General features: G+C 44.4%; 1 protein-coding gene across 2 annotated transcripts in view; it reads left to right on the forward strand.

Annotated features, from left to right (window-relative positions):
• Window positions 1–15,713, forward strand: part of Pag1 (phosphoprotein membrane anchor with glycosphingolipid microdomains 1) — a 133,929-nt gene that overhangs the window by 37,959 nt on the left and 80,257 nt on the right. For both annotated transcript variants that reach the window (XM_021645645.2, XM_021645647.2), the window contains exon 2: window positions 12,919–12,976. The gene's annotated coding sequence lies outside the window, so the exon portion shown is untranslated. The remainder of the gene's footprint in view (window positions 1–12,918; window positions 12,977–15,713) is intronic.

The following is a 15,713-nucleotide window of genomic DNA, read 5'->3' on the forward strand; positions in this document are numbered from 1 at the left end:
GTTCCTCCCTCATCTTGAGTTATTAACTTAGCCACTGTCTTGTGTTTTTTAAGCCAAGCCTCCTTCAGCACAACCCTGTAATATCCAACACATCCTTTTGTGATCTCTAAATTGAGAGAAGAATGTTAGTTATGGACAAAAACACAATCTCTTCACACCTGAAGAAATTAATGTGTTTTTTTTCCAGAAAAGTTATCATATGTTGGGAGGGGACTAGTTGCTACTGAGGTGTGAGGAAAGACAGATGCCTGCCAAGCAGACTGATTAAAGAGCCTATCTATCCCTTTCAGCCTCTTGAAATATTAGTGGCACAACACTGATGTGATCCAAATATTATTGAGTATCCTTTTCACTCTGGCTTCTGTGAAATCTCAGGAGAAATAAACCATAATCATATTTTCCTACTTAGAAAGTAATGTTTCCAAGTTGGCTTTAGGAAGTATGTAATAAGCGACTGGTGGGCTATAGGGGGAGCTGCCTTAGAAGATGCCTTAGAAAACCGAGGTATCAGGAGCAACTCAAATAGGTTTCTGGGATTGTAAGTGCTTCTAACCTTGTTCGCCACACACATCCTTGAGGATTTGACTGTTTGATTGGGCTCTAGAATGCCAAGGCAGAGCCACGTGGAAGCTGTGACTTTCAAGTGTGTGATAAAGAGCAGGATGAAAGGAGTGGTGCCCAGGGCCACATCACTGGACCAGAAATCTGTGGCAATATGGGGATTCTCAGCTCACCCCCAAAAGAGGGTATCCGGTTCCACATGTCATCAGTGTGCTCACTCACTCCTCCTCCTCCTGAGAACTGCTCTTCTTGGTTTCCATCCCCGCCATCTTGTAAATGTGTTTAGGGCACTAGAAGAATACAGGTGGCAGGGAAAGAGATGGCTCAGTTATTCAGAGTATGTACTCTTCTTGCCGAGGATCTGAGTTCAGTTCCCAGCATCCATGTCAGACAGTTTACACCTGTCATAGCTCTTGCTCCTGGAAATGCAATGCCCTCATCTGAACTCCATAGACACCCTTACTCACATGTACACAAACCCACATGCAGACACAATATGCAAAATTGACTCTTTAGAGAAAGCATACAGAACCCATGATAAGCACACACAAGCAGTCTGGCACGGTTCCCTGTGTGGCACAGAGTGTTGCTTATTTGCAATTTAAATTCCATAGTAGGGTCAGTCATGTGAGGAAGAGCACTGGGGAGTGAGCCAGAGGCTGTGCAACGCTGGGCTCTGGAGGGTGGAGTCCCAAGAAGGACAGGTTTGCCCGCTACTAATTCCTCAGCCCGTCTGGGCCTGAAACCACGTCACGTGTAAAATGAATCAGTTGAACTGGATGGGCCTTGAGTCTCTGCTTCTTAGACATTAGTGTGCATAGAAGTAACTTGGGTGTCTTGTAAAGTTGTGGATCTTGACTCAGTAGGTGTAGACTGTGGCCTGAGGGTTGTGATCCTGTCAAGGAGTCTGAGCAATGTTGAAACTGCTCGTCCACAGACCCAGCACTCAGTTCTGCTGTTCCCTGTGTACATTTCAGGGAAGATGGGGCGCTTTCACCAAATGTACCTCCCGTGGAATCAACAGTCCTCATTCTTCATAATTATCTCTAGCAGACACTCTTTAATGTCTAATTATGCATAACAGTTCCACATGCATGCCAGAAAGCACTACATAGATCTGGTCCCAGCTTACCAGACTTGACAGCCAAAGAAAGAGAAATATGTATAGAGACTGCAATAAATATTAGGTTGTGATATATGCCCATTCAGACATGGGGTGCATTGGAATAAAACAGGCATGTATTTAGATGGGCCTGAGAACATTTGTATTCATACATCTTTTCCCCCCTTTTAATCTCAGGGAAACTGAAAAGGTTACCCTACATTTTTGACATAAAAACAAGATTTCTGGTTCTCTCTTCCCAGAGAGAGCTGGGAGTGGAAAGGTCAGTTTCTGAACTGCTTTTGTTGTTGACTGATTTATTCTGGCCTCACTGACTTCAAAAGAAATATCTCATCAGGCCCAAATCCTAACCCTGTGACGGTGCAGGTGCCTCGGCTTGACTTGGAGTCACACCCCTGAGTGTGTCCTCTCAGTTTCGTCCCGCTACTCTCAGTGCTTCCTGCCCAGGGCTCTGACCATCAGCCGCCCTCACACACGCTTGGGAAGCAGTCTGGGGTGCACTGGACACTGCCATCTCTGAATCAGAGGGTAGTGGACCATGCAGATGAGGAAAGCAGCGAGTCCAAAGCTTCTTGGTCATTAAGTCACAGAGAAGGCTCGGCTTGATTCTCTTTCTTCTGCGCATACATATCTGCTGTCCTAGCCTGAGGACTCAGCCTCCTTGGTGGAGGAAGGGATCAAAGAAGGAGCAGTTGCCAGCATTGTCTCCTGACAGCCTAGCTGGATCTACTTCTGAGGGCCAGGCAGGCAACCAGCTGGAGACACCATTCTGGTACCCATGGTGATAAGCCAGTTTGCTATAGCTATATTATCACTGGTTAGCAGAGTGATGCTAGGATGACTCCGTTGATTGATTTAGCCTAACGCAGCAACACCTGAATTATCATAGGTCGAAAAAATGCTCCTATGTACTTGAGGGTTTCCCAACCAAATGTTGACTAATAGTGAAATTAGAGACCCTCCATTTAAACCTCCCCAATTCATGTGGGCACATGTGAGATTTAGTAGCGCTCACATGTACATAGGAATACAGCCATGTCCTCAGAGTACAGATGTGCATCTGTGGGGGGAGTCACTGTGAAATCGGATGCGCTGGTTGGAAACGTGGTCCTACCACTGACAGGTGCCACTGATGACCCTGCATCGGCTTACCTTTAAGACTGCACTTCTCCACCCTGCAGGGTAATGTGGCATGGCTCGTGTGCAGTGCTTGTGTGCACTGTCTGAGGTGCAGACGGGTGGAATTATGTAGCATGGTGTCTGAAATCTCAAAGCCTCAGAACGGATCATAATCGGCAACCATAAGAAACCTGATTACGTGAAAGCTCCTGAAAGCATGCCCCAGGAAAAAAAGAAAGAAAAAAAAATGAGAGGCTCCACGTGTGTGTTTTTCTGTTGCTTTGTATGCAAGTCTTTGTGCAGAAGGTTGTGTCTGGGTTAATAAAATGTCACAGCACTTATTAGGAATAAAGCTGCTCTGAAGACAAAGCCTCCATTAATTAGGCTCAGCCTCATCTTTCATTCTGTAATGCCACAGGCAGCTGTTGTTTTCCTTTTTGATACACATAAAATCAACGATAAAGTGTGAAGATAGCCTACTGATATTATGGAAGAAATGAAACCATAAATGATTATTGAATTGGAAAGCAGCTAAACTTTTGAAAAGCCGTAAATGGCAGATGTGCATGCTTGGCGCTAGTGCCTCTTAGATCCTCGCACGCAGAGCCGTGCAAGCAGGCTTGAGAACACAGCACGTCCAGCCGCCCCTTACAGACAGATAAAGGAGAACGAGGCGCATACCCAGACTGTGGTCTTGGGAAGTAAAAGGTGCTCTCACCCCTGCAGCCAGGGAGGAGAGGCAAGGGGGAAAGACGAGGCTGAGGCCTACCAACCATCGGAGGCAACTCTGAGAAGGAGGCCTCCGGAAGGGCATCACCTCAGAAACCTGCGTACTCATCATCTGGCAGGGTGGTACTGTTTCTATGCAAACAGAGGTTCGTCCACCTTGGCTTGGATGTCACAATGATTAAGACAGTTCTTCCCAGGTGTACTGTACAATTGAATCACCCGGACCAGTATTATAATACGTAGCCTATGGGTCTAAGCCCTGCATTTCTAAAAGTCCCCTAAGTATTGCCGAGACCGCTGGTTCAGAGACTGTATTTTGAATAGGAATCATCTAAACCATCTTGTCCCTGAGTCCCTTTCTCTGTTATTCCCCCATCTTACTTACCTTTACTTACCCTGCCCTGCTCACCCCGCCTGGGAACCGTTCGCTCTCTGTCGCTTCGCTGTTGTTCCGTGGCGTCTCATTACAATCACTTGTGTCCAGACTCAAGTCTTTGCTTAAACTTTTTCATCCTCTTCTTTAAACTCACCTGGTAAAGCTCCAGTCCTTCAAAGCTCACCCTCTTTCGATGCCATCGCTCACTTCAGCTAATGCTAGGCCAGAGAGAGCTGGCGGTCTCATGTTTGTCGCTGTAGCCAGTTCACTATTTGCCGGTTCACTCCCCCGCCCGCCCCGGTTACTGCCGTCTAGTCCCTTTATCACAGCTTGAATCTTAAGTGTCCCCCATAGACTCCTGTGCAGAGCTTCTTCACCAGTTCAGGTACTGTTTTGCAAGGCGGTGGAGAGTTTTAAGGGAAGGAGCCTGGCTGGTAGAAATGGCACTGGGGACAGGCCTTTGAGGTTTTAGCCAGGCTCTGGCCATAGTTTAGCTCTTTGCTTTCTCTTGATCCCTTGATGTGAACAGCTGCTCCACCTCACGTTCTCCTAAGAAGGAACACCCTGCCTTTCCTCCATGATGAGCTGAAATCCCTCGGAAACCATGGGCCAAATGAACATGTCCTCCCCGGAGTGAGTTGTGTCTGCTAGATAACCCATACAGTCTCCAAGCCTCAAATCCTTCCTTCCCCCTCCTATCAGCTGACTTCTTCTGACTCAGCATGTGTCATGGCCTCTCACCCAGGGTTCTGTCTGTCAGTGAAATCTCTCCAACTCCCACACACACCGTCGTATTCACCCCGGGTTTCCCCAACCCTTTGATTTTGTTTTTTTTTTTTCCTGTGAGCATCACAGCTACTCTGCCAGGTAGGTAACCTTACTTCTCTACCACCAAGCACCGTGAGGACAGGAAAATTAGTCCGTTTTGATCAATATCAAAATCCCATATACCACAGTGCCAGGCATATGGAGATACTTAAAATATTTGAATAGTTATTGAGATTGAATTAGATTAGAACAGAATCAGGACAAACCAATAAGGGAAACGCATGTGTCAACATGTATATTTTAAGCCCCTCTTGTCCTTTGTGAATAGAGAGGGCTAAGGAAAACCCCTTCTTTGGGACTTGTTCAAATATGAAAATGCTGCATTTAGTAAAAACTGTTGAGCCCACCAGGCCCTTTGAAGATTAGGATTAAAAAAATAGCCAATGTTAAACCCCATTCAAAACTTTCTGTCCCTTGCCTCAGTAAATGACCTCAGGAAGGTAGCTAGATGAAGTCAGGATTTAATCAACCTCATTAGACTCTTCTCTCCTGAGACACAACACAGAGATGTAACCAGTTAGCATTTAATGATTCTGGCCTGGCCTCGGACTCCTGTGGTCCTCTTGTCATGAGAACAGCTGTCAGGCTTTAAGATGGCAATGCCCTAAGCCACAAAATTCAAGACCTTGCATTTAAGAATCCGTCCTGCCAGCTGCTCTTAAGGACAAGAAGTTAGGCATTTAGTCCACTAAAGGCGAAGGAGAGGGTGCTGCTGTTTATAGGAGCGGTAGCCACGTTTACTTTTAGTGCACTGCAGAGAGTTTTGCATTTCATTACATCCTCACCATGTCTGAAGTCATTGCCCCCCAAAGTACTAAACACGCTTTACTTCAGCCGGAAGTACAAATCCTAAGACAGACCACTGGCCTCAAAGCTGAGCAGTAGTGTTGGGCTCAGAGCACACAGCTGACCTCTCTCTCCTCTCTATCTGAGCCCTCTCTCAGGGTCCCACCCACATGCAATCCTTCTCGGTAAGATAGACATCAGGGCAAAAGTAATGTGGAAGTCCTCCTTTGAAACTAACAGTTCTCAGCTTGGGCTGACTTTGTCTCATGAGGGACACTTGTCAAAGACTAGAAACGTTTTTGCTTTTCACCTATTGGGGTAAGTGTTACTAGTCCCTAGACCCATCAAAAGAAAACACTATCCAGCTTTAAGGCCAGCAGCACATAAGTTGAGAAGTCCTGTCTGAGCATAAATTTTACACCAGTGTGTATAGGTGAGCCCTTCACTGGGCTCTAACTGGAGGAGGAGAGTATTGAGAACAATGTGGAAGGAAATGAGGTGAGATTACAGTGTGCTGAAAGGCCCGTTAGCTACCCAGAACTGTCAGTCTTTATAAACATGCTTAGATTCCAGCTTAATGTGAGTGTTTTATAAGCTCCACGTTTCTACATTAGTTGTTTAGCTTCTCTGAGGAACAGTTTGGGGGCTAGGGAGATGACTCCATGGGCAAAGGGCCTGCCATGCAGGCATGAGAGTCGAGGACACGTAGATCCCAGGAAACCACCTGCCAGCCGCGTTAGCAGGGTAAATCCAAACTGTTGGGTCTTTTCATTGAGTTACATGATAACAGGTTTCCAAGTAGCTTTCTCCTACCCTCGTCAGTGGGTTAGTCCTTCCCTTTCATGTCCTGTGTCGCCATCCTCCACCCTTCCCACCCCCAGTAGCCTCCCTTTCTGATCCAATTACCTATACGCTAACCACCACCACCCCGTTCCCCTTAAGGTAACACTTTTCCCCACTGCGTCCTTTCTGGTTTCCTGGTTCCTGGAGGTACAGGCAACTTGACACAGCAAACTAAAAGGCAGGATCCATGTACGAGAGAGAACGTGGTGTTTGTCCTTCTGGCCTCCGTTATCTCACTTAGTGTAATTTTTTCCAGTTTCATCTGTTCACCTGAAATCTTCATAATCTTATTTTTTTTTATAGCTGAATTAAATTCTCTTCTGGAGACGGACCACATTTTCATTGTCCATTCATAAGTTGATGGAGACATAGCCTGATTCCATTTTCTAGCTATTGTGAATAGAGCAACATGGATGCGCAAGTGTCTCTATACTAGGTTATAAAGTCCTCATGCCCAGGAGTGGGGTGGGTGGGTCGTGTGGTAGTTCTCAGTTTTTGAGGAACCTCCACACTGATTTCCAACATGACTCTACTAGCTTACACTCCCATCAGCAGTGTATAAGGGGTCTCCTTTCCTCACATCCATGCTAGCATCCTTTATGATGAGAGGGAATCTTGAACTAGTTTTAATGTATGTCCCCCTGACATACATGAGGGCTGTGAATGCGGAACTTTTCCTAAGTGTTTCCCAGTCATCTGTATTTCTTCTTTTGGGAACTCTCTGTTTAACTCCATAGCTTGTTTTTAAATTTGGGTCAGATATATAGCTGGGAAAATATTTCTTCCATTCTGTGGGTTACTGCTTTATTCAGTTCTCTATTTCCTTTGCTCTACAGAAGCTTTTCAGTATCAGTAGGTCCCATTTGTGAAAGAGTTGGTTTTATTTCCCACGCTACTTGAGCCCTGTTGAGAAAATCCCAACCTATGCCTCGGTGTTGAAGCATACTCCCTCCATCTTCCTCCAGCAGTTTTGCAATCGTGTTTTACAGTGAAGCCTTTGATCTGTTTGGAATTGACCTTTGTGTAAGATGAACTATAGGGACCTGCTATCGTTCCTTTTACAACATGGTGATGTCCGGGTTTCCTAACACTATTGCTCGAATATACTAACTTTTCCCAAGTGCATATTTTTGGCATCATTGTCTAAAATTAGTTGACTATAATTGTCTGGGCTTACATGTCAGTCCTCTATTCTTTTCCGTGATCTATGTCTCTGCTTTTGTGCCAGTACCCTCCTACTTTTATTACTGTGGCTCTGCAGCATTACCTGAAATTGGGTGTGCTCTCCAGCCATATTCTTTTTGTTCAGGATTGCTTTAGCTATTTTGGGCTTTTGTGCTTCCATATAAATTTAATTTTTTATATATCTGTGAAGAATGTTCCTGAAATCTTGAATGAGGTTTCATTCAAGAAATTAGTAGGTTGCTATTGGTAGGGAGGATGTTTTTTATAATAATTTTTCATCTAATCCACGAGTATATAAGGTCTTCCCATTTTCTAGAATCTTCCTTAGTTTCTTCATTGTCAACTTTTTCATCATAGAAGTCTTTGTTATATTGATTTCAAAGCTTTTTTTCTTGATAGCTATTGTAAATAGGGTTGTTTTCTAAAGTTCTTTTCCAGTATTTTTGCCAATGATACATGAAAAGGCTACTGGTTGTTGTACACTGATTTGTATACTGCCGTTTGCTGAAAGTGTTTTTATTGTTGTTTTGTTTTGGTGGAGTCTTTAGCGTCTCTTGTGTGTAGGATCATATCATCTACAAACAAGAATACATTGACTTACTTCTCTTCCTACTTACATGCCATTATTTCCTTCTCTTGTCTTATTGCTGTAACTAAAACTTCAAGAAGTCTATTGAATAGAAGTGGAACAAATAGACAGTGCTGACTTGTTGCTAGTCTTAGTGGCAGTGGCAATGCTTTAGGGTTTTCTCCAGTTAGCATGATGTTGGACATAGGTTTTTTGACAGATAGCCTTTTTTATGTTGTGGCAGGCTTTCTCTGTTCCTAGTTTCACTGTGACTTTTATCATGAAGGGATGTCGGATTTTGTTGAAGCTTCTTCTGCAGCTAATGAAATGATTGTGTGATTTCTATCTCTGAGTCCACGTAAGTAATGGTTTACACTTATTGGTATATGTTTGTTAAACCCTCACTGCATTCCTGTAATGAAACTTGTTTGATCATGACGAATAATCTTTTTGGTGTTTGCCAGTGTTTTATTGGAAATTTTTACATCTATGTCCACCAGGGAGATCTGTCTGGAATTTTCTTTTTTGTTGTCTTTTTCTGAGGTTTAGTATCTTTCTAAAAAGAGTTTGAAAACATTCTTTACTTTCATGTTCTGGGGAATTGTAAATGTTGTTTTTATTTCCTAAGAAAGGGGTATGGGGTGAGAGCCATCCCCAGACTGTGCAAATACAGAGCTTGGGCGAAGCCCAGAGCATTTCTTCAAGCTGACTGATTCAATCTGGCTTCTCTCTTTGCTTCTGACTGAATTGTCCTGCTTGGCCTCAAACTAACTTGGCAATATATTCTAATCTTTAGGCATCTTCTCATTCTTTGGCTTGTTCTCCCTGCAACTTTTGTCTGTAAAACTGTCCTGGTAAAAAAAATGGCACAGACACACTAATCCTCTTCTCCCTGCACTGTTCTTAAGTAACCTCTGTTTCCTGTGCTGTTCTCCTGAGAATTGGGCATCTCTATTTCTGACTCATTTTGTCAAATCTTTCTCTGACTCATCACTTTGTCTGCCCCTTAATTAGAGGTCATGTTCAAACATGGCTGCTTCCTTCTACAGAGTAACCTTACTTTCATTGTTTGAGACTAAAGAGAGCCTACTACAGATGTCCTCCAAAAGACTCCACTCAGTAGGAGATCAAAAAAGATGCAGAGACTCAGAGCCAAACTTTAGACAGAGAGCAGGGAGTCTTGTGGAAAAAGGGGGACATAAAAGGACCCAGAGGGGACAGGAGCCACACAAGGAGACCAACAAAGCCAAAAAAAAAAAAAAAAGCAGGGCCCAGGGGGCACTGCAGAGACTGATGCATCAACCGAAAACCATGCATAAAGAGGACCTAGACCCCCTGCCAGATGTAGCCCATAGGTTGCTCAGTCTCCATGTGGGTTCCCTAATAAGTGGAGAAGATACAGTCTCTGACATGAACTCAGTTGCCTGATCCTTGATCGGGTTCTCCCTGGTGGGGTAACCTAGCCAGCCCACAGAGGAAGAGGATGCAGACAGTCCTGATGGAACCTGATATGCTAGGGCCAGACAGTAGGGGAGGAGGACTTCCCTTAGCAGTGGACTAAGGAAGAGCGATAGGAAAGGAAGAGGGAAGGGGGGTGGGACTGGGAGGAGATGAGGGAGAGGACTACATCTGGGATACAAAGTGAATAAATTGTAAACAACAGTAATAATAAATCTTAGGGGGGAAAAAGGTGTGTGCTAAGGGCATACTTGTATTCCAGCTATATCTTTTATTGTTTGGAATTAAAGTGCCTACTAAGGAAGTGTCTGTATTCTAGCCAGATCACACAGACCTAGAAGGTCTTTGGATGTGATCTCTTGCCAGAGTTACCATGTTCTGAAATATTCCTCCACAGGGAATGATTTGAATAGTCATGAAGTTCTGGTAGAATTCTGTGTCTCCATATATTCCTGGGCTATTTTTTTTAGTTAGGAATCTTCCTATCACGGCTTCAATCTTATTGTTGGCTATAGAACTATTTAAATTAGTTCACCTTGGTTTAATTTTGGTAAACCATATGTATCTAAAGATTCAATTTTTCTAAAATTCCCAATGTAGTGTAATACAGGTTTTTATAGAAAGCCTACGGTTTCTGAATTTCACTGATATCTCTAGTAGTGTCTCCCTTTTCATTTTTAATTTTATTGCTTTTGGATAGCCTCTTTTAGTTAATTTGGCTGTCAATCTTGTTTATCTACTTAAAGAACCAACTCTTCATTCCATTGATTCTTGGTATTGCTTTCTATTTGTCTCTATTTCAATAATTTCTATCCTGATCTTAATTACTTCTTCCCATCTACTGCTTTGGGCTTGGGTGATCCTTGTTTTTTCAAGGCCTGAAGGTGCCTCACTCTTGTTTATTTAGACCTCTCTAAATTTTTGATGTAGGCAGGTAGTGCAGTACTTAGAACTGCCTCCATTGTGTCCCACGGATACGATATTCATTCAAATTCTAGAGAATTTTTGATTTCCTTCTTTATTTCTTCAGTGACTCATTCTTTATTCAATAGTGTATTGTCTGATCCTCGTGAGTTTGTGTGTTTTCTATAGTTTTTCTTACTGTTGATATCTTGTTCCATTCTATTGTGGTAAGATGGAATACAGAATGCTATTTCAATTTTCCTATAATCGTTAAGGATTGCTTTGTGTCCTAAAATGTGGCTTGTTTGGAAGAAAGTTGCATGTGCTGAGAAAACTGTGAATTCTTTAGTGTTTGCGTGGAATGTCTTGTATGTGTATCTTGTTAGGACCATTTGACCTATGTCTTTCTTTAACTCCAATGTTTCTTTCTTTCTTTTTTAATCAGTGGCAGTAGGGTATTGAATTCTCTCACAATTCCCATATTGGGTTAATCTGTGACTTTACACATAGTCATGTTTGTTTTATGAAATTGCGTGTACCTGTTCAGTGCTTTTCTCGAATGAGACCTGGACATATAGAATTAAGTTGTTGTCGATCTTCTGGCATGTGTTTTCAGCCCCTCTGACAGGACCTGTGAGAAGGCAATGGACTGGGCAGTGAGGGAGGGAGATGGGTGGGGAAGAGGCAGGCTGGGTGGGAGGGGCTGCTCACAGTCAGTTGGTGAGCTTCCCTGGGCTGTCTCCACTTTGCACGGGCAGCTTTCCCAAGGTCTTGTTTCTGGTGCTGTCTTCAGTGCTGGAGATTCCCTCTCCTTTTAAGATGATGGTTTTTCTGGTTGGTGTGGAAACCTTCCAGAAACCACAGTATCACTGAGTTGTGACTCTGAGTAGTTCTGGGTTGGGAGTTTCCCCCGGCAGATGGCTGAGAGGCTTTCCCAGGGCCTTGCTGAAAGCACAGGCAGCAGGTGTGAGTGCTACCTTCTCTCCTCTCCTGCTGGGCAGCTTCCTTGCACCTTCTACTGCCCTTTTCTCTTAGCGCATGCATCCCGAGGGCTCTTTAGAGCACATGGCCAGGGATCTTTGAAGTAAGATACAGTGGCAAGCTCTGACCTTTCTGATCTCCAGAGTCTCACCTGGGCAGCTCACAGCAGGACCATCTCCTCCCTCATGTGAGCACCACTCTTTCTCTTGGCCCTCTCTAACACTGGTTTCCTTATCATTTCTTTCTAAGGAATAATCCCTCCTTTTCCTTATTAAGCTTTACCAAAGCAGAAACAAGTTAAAACCATACAAGAGGCACTGTTTTACCTTAGTGTTCATCTTCTAAGCAATTTCCGCCAGCTCTTATGTCTCTCCTCACTCTCCAAGCATTTCACCTCCATGCCACGAACTTAAGGAGTCTACTTAAGAACCATCCTACAAAAGCAGAATTTTTGGATCTGAGATTAAATTTCTCAAATTTTAATCACACCTCCTCTTTGCAGGAAGGAAATTTCATAAGTGATAAAATCTTCCTTTTAAGTACAAGGCACTGTGTTAAAATACGGTGTATTTCAATTTGAAGGAATAAAGTAGCATAGCTAGATCCATGCTAGCAATTAGCACATGGTTGTCTACCCTTTCATTTCATGTCCGCTCTCTCTCTCTCTCTCTCTCTCCATCTTCTCCTCCTCCTTCTTTTTCTCCTTCTTTCTCTGTCTGTCTCTTTCTGTGTGTGAGTCCCTCTGTGTGTCTCTCTCTCGGCACATAGATGTTTTTGTTTGAATTTATGGTACTTTGCCCATCACAGGTCTATGGTTATGACAATGATAACTCGTGCGTACCATAGGAATCTGTGAGGAAGCAGAGGAACAAGGCAATGAATCAAAAGGCATAGACGTAATTAAACACCACGTGTTTGAGGCATCGTTTCTATTTGCTTACATAGATAGTTATAAGTACATGTGTACAAGTATCTTATATAGAGAGTACTACATACTACATACATTTAGATTGGTTTGTTTCATTTTATGTGTATGGGTGTTTTGCCTGCATGTATGTACATGTACCACATGCAGGCCTGCTGCCCGTGGAGGTCATAAGAGGGCCTCTGATTCATCACCTGGAACTGGAGCTACAGACAGTTATGAGTTGGGGTACACAGTGTCAGTGCTCAGAATGGAACTCAGGTCTCCTGCAAGAGCAGCAAGTGCTCGTAACCTCATATCCATATTTCTAGCCCCAGGCTGTGGATATTTTCAGGGCACATTTTAACTTTTGCCTTTTAGGACTCCTCTCTATGTAGTATTAAAATGCTACAGTTAGAAGTTTATTGATCAGTTCTTTCTTTACTGCATAATACTTAATAAGTAAAGAGAAGGTGATAATTTTTTTAATTTTCAGTTTTTATAGTTTTGGTCCAATAAGAGAATTTTGAAATATTTTCCTCATTTCTTTCTAGAACAAACTGAGCCTTCTCTGATTTCAACAGTGGAACACAACGTCAGAGCTGGGAAGAGGTGAGTTTGGGGTATATATTCATCTACGTAATTGTCTCTAACACTGATCACTCAGGCTTGCTTCTAGCATAACTCAGTATACACTGTCAGCACTGCCTTTGCAGACCTTGGGTTGTGCATGTGCAGATACACAGCTCCAGCCACCTGTGAGCCAGTCCCACCTTCAGCATCACAGCACGAATGCTACGCCACAGAGACTGCCACTGCCGGTCCATTCTATGTGCTCTAACACATCCCAGGAGAAACAGAAGAAAGGTCTGTTTTGGGTCAGGAGCTTCATTACTTTGGGGCCCACAGTGAGGCCAACTGAAGGTCATGGTGAGCCAGGCTGCTCCCTCCTAGCTGTCAAGAAGCAGAGAGCCAGAGAGGAAGTGTGTAAGGACAAGATACACACTCCAGGGCTATCCCCAGCGGTCCATGTACTCCACGTCCCACCTCCTACAGGGCCCATTCTGCAGTGAATCTGTCACTGCTTAATCCATTGATGGAATTCAGCCCCAATAATTCAATCGCCTCTCAAAAGCTCCACCAGCTGCCCACCAGGCTGTCAACACGTGGAATACCTCCTATCCAAAGATGAGAAACCAAGACCAAGACCGTTCCTACACCATGATGATCCATCAGTGCTAGGCTCAGTCCTGACTCTGCTTTTGGAGACCTCTGTGGAATGCCGATACTGCCCCGTCTCAGTCTGTTTCTTCGCCTTGAGACGGGAATACTAGCTGGACAGACTCTTGAGCTTGGTGGAAGGATGACCTGAAGGTGCAGCTCTCCCCTCACTGCCATCACCAGAACTGTGACCATGGTCAGGACTGAAAGCCACTCCATCTGAAATCCCTGAGTGAGCTGCGCTTGGGCCGGCCTGTGAACAGAAGCAAATCCAGAGTCGACTCTGTGAGCAAATGACACGTCAGCACAAAGACATCCTCTGTTTGATTTTAGCAACTAGATTACTACAAGATTATCACTTTTTAAAATGAGTCCTGGACATTGAAGCATCATTTCCACCCCATTTAAAAGATGCGAAAATCTCAAGTGTCCTGGCCTCCCTGACCCGATCCCATTACACACCATTATCCATTTCCTCTGAGCTCCACAGGCCAGGATCCATCTGGTCTGGATTTTCTCAATCTTTCCCAGAATGAACTTGGTAAAAACAACCCACTGTCTCTCAATTAAATCTTTTCCAATGCTTGTTGAGAAATTTGGAGTTAAGCCTTTGCTGTTAGGAGAGCTGGGTCATTCCCAGGGTAACAACAGATCCGTAGAAGTGGTTGCTTCCTTTCAGCTGACTGAGGCTAAAGAATCTGCCGTGAGAGCTTTGATTCTCTGCGCTCCACAAATGCCTCCCTCTGATCTCCCAACGTTTGACAAGAATCCTGATTCCGGGATTAAATACTTCTCTAAGGCATTCTGTTTCCGCTCGGGCAACTTGCCTTACACACTTAGTGGTGACCTGAAGTGCAGAACATTCTCCAGTCAGGGGACCGTTAGGATTTAATGGGGAAAGCGTGCACTTTGCAATAGGCATTAGCTGCATCTGTAGTGCACTCACAGGCCCCCAGTGTCTGCAGAGCACTGCCCTGCTCCCTTTGTGTCCATGGCCCGACTCTTAAGCTCTACGGTGAAGATCCTTTTCTGTTTGTCATCTGATATTCCTTCTAAATTAATGTGAATTTTCGGTTTGCTCTCTGTTGTATCAAATCTCTGTCCCTGGTCCTCTGATAATCTCTATTCATGTGTATTCTAAGCAGCTCCCCCGAATGACCAGGTACACAGTGAAAATGGCCTCCCCCACCTGGCACCCTCCTCTTCTGCTTGCAGCTGATTGCTTCTCCTGGAATCAATACTACAATTAATGGCGTCCCTGTTGACCCAGCTACTCAAGGCAGGAATCTCTGCCCTGGCATGGCCTCTTCCGTATTCAGTCCATACCAGATTCTGGGTTTAAGATAATAATGTAGAAGTTTCAGGAACCTGTGCTTAGTGGATCACATATTTGCTGTCGTTAATATTCTCTGTGTCTTTCTGACCTTCATCTCCTCTGCTGGCTCCAGTTGCTGCTTTGCTCCTGGCCTTCACGTATGCACTTATGCACATATGTGTAGCTAGGATCTGCAATCAACCTCTGTAGCTCCTTTCCACCGAGGACTCTGCTCATGACGCCCACACGGTGACCTCTGTGCCTTTAACCTGAAGAACTGAGCTAGACAGCTGGCTCTAGAGCCCTGTGGCCCAGTCCTAGGCACCCCACCAGCATGCTCCCTGCTCCATGGGGCTAGATTTCTTTCTTTTTGGCTTTTCAAGACAGGGTTTCTCTGTAGCCCTGGCTGTCCTGAAACTCACTTTGTAGACCAGTCTGGCCTCGAACTAAGAGATCCAACTGCCTCTGCCTCGAGTGCAGGGATTAAAGACGTGAGCCACCATGCACAGCTCCACGGCTGGATCTTGGGATATTCTAGGATACCATGCCTCTTTACACAAGCATGTTGTTCTCTGTGCACACTGTCTCACTTCTGAGGCTGCTGTGGCCCCTCATTTCTCCTAATTCTAGAGCAGCTGTCAAGACTCACCTCAATTTCCATCTCCTCTGAGAAGCTCTCCCTGATCCTCTAGGTACCATAGGATCTATACACTTCCTTAGCTGTATCTGTTGTGGTTATTCACCTGTATCTGACCTTCCTGTAGATGCTAAGCGTGAAGGCACGGTTCTGATCCTATCTTTGTACTTACAACA

Source organism: Meriones unguiculatus, chromosome 6 (assembly GCF_030254825.1).
Source record: "Meriones unguiculatus strain TT.TT164.6M chromosome 6, Bangor_MerUng_6.1, whole genome shotgun sequence".
Lineage (NCBI taxonomy): Eukaryota > Metazoa > Chordata > Mammalia > Rodentia > Muridae > Meriones > Meriones unguiculatus.